This window comes from Rutidosis leptorrhynchoides, chromosome 11 (genome assembly GCF_046630445.1).
Source record: "Rutidosis leptorrhynchoides isolate AG116_Rl617_1_P2 chromosome 11, CSIRO_AGI_Rlap_v1, whole genome shotgun sequence".
Classification (NCBI taxonomy): Eukaryota; Viridiplantae; Streptophyta; class Magnoliopsida; order Asterales; family Asteraceae; genus Rutidosis; species Rutidosis leptorrhynchoides.
This window is the reverse complement of record NC_092343.1, coordinates 353,082,032-353,086,023: the sequence shown is the minus strand read 5'-3', so window position 1 is coordinate 353,086,023 and position 3,992 is coordinate 353,082,032.

Genomic DNA, 3,992 nt, shown 5'->3' with positions numbered 1-3,992 from the left:
CGAGAACTCCCTAGTAGGTGAACCATTGATAAGAATAGATATGGTGGGTGACTTTAAGCATGCAAGAATCCATTTACATCATTTTTTCCCAAATCCCATACTAGACATCACTTCCATCAAAAAATCCCAATTCAAACTATCAAACGCCTTTTCAAAGTCAACTTTAAAGATGAGTCCCTTTTTCTTATGGTTTCTCAGATAATCAATGGATTCGTTAGCTACAAGAACACCATCTAAAATATATCTTTCTTTTAAGAACGCGCTTTGTTCCGAACCTATAAGCCCAGGGATGACTTTTCTCAATCGATTGGAAAGAATTTTGGCCACAATTTTGTAAAAACTCCCGATAAGGCTAATGGGACGATAGTCACTAAGACTAATAGGGTCATTTTTCTTTGGGATTAAAGTAACGAAAGATGAATTGTAGCCCTTTGAAAATTCTCCTTTTTCCAAAAACCATGCGATTGCATTTACAACATCAACCTTGATTATGTCCCAAAATTTTTTAAAGAACCTCAAGTTGAAGCCATCCGGACCGGGGGCTTTCGAACTTCCCCAATCATTTATGGCTTCGATGATTTCTTCCTCACTAATGGGAACTTCTAACCCGTTGGCCTCATCATTCGACAACATGGGATAAGAAAGGTCCGTAAGACTAGGTCTTGAACCCGACTTTTCCTCAAAAAGATACTTGAAATGATTAACTGCCGCTTCTTTGATATTATGTGGATTTCCGCACCAAATACCATTAATGGTTAGACCTCGGATATTATTCTTATTATATCTGTGACGACTCGGAGATTTCTGATCAAATTTGAGCTTAATCTTATATAGTTTCTACATGATAAGCAAGTCTATTTAATTAAGTCTCAATTTGTGGAACGGTTTACATGAATTCATTTGACCAATGACTATTTCTGACGATTCACGAACATTGGTTGGTAAATTAATATGTATATATTTTATAAATATATATATATATATATATATATATATATATATATATATATATATATATATATATATATATATATATATATATATAATATGCTGAATTAATAAAGTATACTTTAATTAATTGGAATTTAAAATGTAAAATAAAACTTGGAATAACTAAATTATTGTTACAATAAATATATATATGTGTTATTATGAATCTATTTTTTTTAACAACTATATGAAAACATTAACTTTTCAATAAATGTCAACATATAATATAAATAAAGGATATTATATATATATATATATATATATATATATATATATATATATATATATATATATACACTATGTATAAATAATATTAAAGATATAATATAAATAAAATGTTTAAATAATAAATAATTAATATATCTCATCATATAATATTAATGATTAGAAAAATTGAATATAGTTGATAGATTAAAATCATTAACAATATTTTCATTATAATTGATAATATTAATATTTGTATTATTAATATTAATACTTCTAATATATAATATATATATATATATATATATATATATATGTAAAATTTGATATATACAAGTATTGATAAAACTATTGATATTATTATCATTATTATTATTATTATTATTAGTATTATTTATTAATAAAATTAGTAGAATTATCATTATAAGGAATTACGTAGTGAAAATTGAGTTGGTTACAGATCCCTATCTACCTGTATATGATTTGTACTACTGTCCCCAATCCAATTCAGTATCAAACGAAAGTTGTTGAGGGTAGATATCTGATTTCATTTTTTTATTTTATTTTATTCCTCATTCGTACCAGAGGGAACTGTAAATGACGACTTCAATTGATAAAAAAATTCGATTAATAATACAACATAGATAGATGATATGCAAGACAGATATCTGAAATTATATGTATCTACACTATCTTGCATCTTAAAGAATAATAACCATCTTTCTCTTTCTTTCATTACTTCGCTAGTAAACACCACCTTCACCAACTCACCACTACGTGTTTATGCTCTTGAATGAACAAACCATCACCCTTGAAAGCAACATTCATCCTCTACCATGAATAAATCACGGCCACCATTCATTACCATCTACCTCTGTCTTGTTTCTGTTTCTATCCGAGGCTATTAACCACCATTCCAAAGAATCACCTACAGCTTCCTGTTCAACAAAGGTTACAACTATTATTCGCTATTTACTGCTTACGCTTCTGTTTTCTTCTTATTTGAGCAACCACTATTTTCACTCTCAACTGTAAAGCACAACACTTCAACCCGTCACTTTTATTTGTTTGCTGCTGCTATATGTAGCTGTCACTGCAGCTGCTACCAGAATGTTATTGTTACTGCTATGCTGAAATATTTCTGTTTCGTTCAAACCATAAATCACCTCCGCCACCCCACAATCCTACCATCGGGAATACCCAAACTCACCACCTCACGATCATCACCCAAACTGCCATGTTAAACACCATAATCAAACCAATGAACATGTTATTGTTACGCTGCTATCTCAATCCTAATTGACTACTACTCATTGGAACCCAGCTGTCTACCACTTTACCGAATTTTTTTTTATTATGATAGTGGATTAGTTGGTGGGTCTTGTTGCTATAGGGAAAAGATAATAGAACCGGGCCAAAATTTTAAACACTAGTGTTGATCTTTTTCTATTTTATGATACTAATTCAATGAGTTAATGCTATGTGACATGATGATGCGCGAAAATAAACAAACCAAACAAATTTTTTTTTTAAATCTATATCTTTAATTGTTGGAATAGGCTGCCGTGTTTCTAACTTGTTTTCAGTAGGCCTTGTGTATCGATCTTTATAGTTGGGCCAAAATGGTGATGGGCCGAGAACCCAATATACGTTTTTCTGTTGGGGTTTTATTCCCCGGAAGTTACAACCGTGTTATGAAATTAGATGATGATTTGAGTTGATTAATCAAGAAAAAGATGAAGAAACTGATATATGGTATAAATAAAATTAAAATCAAGGTTATAACAGAAATAGAGAAACAGATGGATGGTTAGGAGTGTTGTTTGTTGAGCGAAAGGTTGCGGGTTCGAGTCCGGGCGGTGACATTGTAATTTTTGAGCCTATTTCTTTGAGGTAGTCATTTATTTATTTTTATTAGTATTATTAGTATTATTATTATTAGTATCATTATTATTATTATTATTATTATTATTATTATTATTATTATTATTATTATTATTATTATTATTATTATTATTATTATTATTATTATTATTATTATTATTATTGTTAATATCATTATCATGACTAAAGGTTATTAAAATGTTAAGATTATGATTAAAATGTGAAGATAGGACTAAATTTATGATTTAAAAATATGATTTAAGTAGTATTATGAGCACAAATATATTTTGATAAAAGTTATAAACTTTAATACTTATATTAAGATTATAAATATAGTTTGATATGATATGAGCTTAGAAAAAGATATAAACTTTACCACTTATGTTATGATTATGAAGAACATGTTTTACGAATTTAATTAAAAATAAATAATATAAGTATTATTATTATTATTAATATCATTATTATTAATATTACAACTATATTATTATTAAAAGCATCATTTTAGTAAAATTATTTTTTAAAGTTATTATCTTTATTAAAATTATCATTTTTTAAAAATTAACATTTTTATTATTACTATTATTATTATTATTATTATTATTATTATCCTTAATCTAGTATTATTACAATTCTTAATTTAATAAATAAATGATCTTTATATAAATATATTTAACTATATTAATATATCTAACACATATAACCTAACTCTATTTTTTTTTAAAGTAAGATATATAAAATGAATATATACTTAAGTTACTAAGGAACATATAGATCATAAATAACATATATATCACTAATAATAATATATAAATTTGTTAAATTCCCATTATATGTGTTAATATATATATATATATATATATATATATATATATATATATATATATATATATATATATATATATATATATATA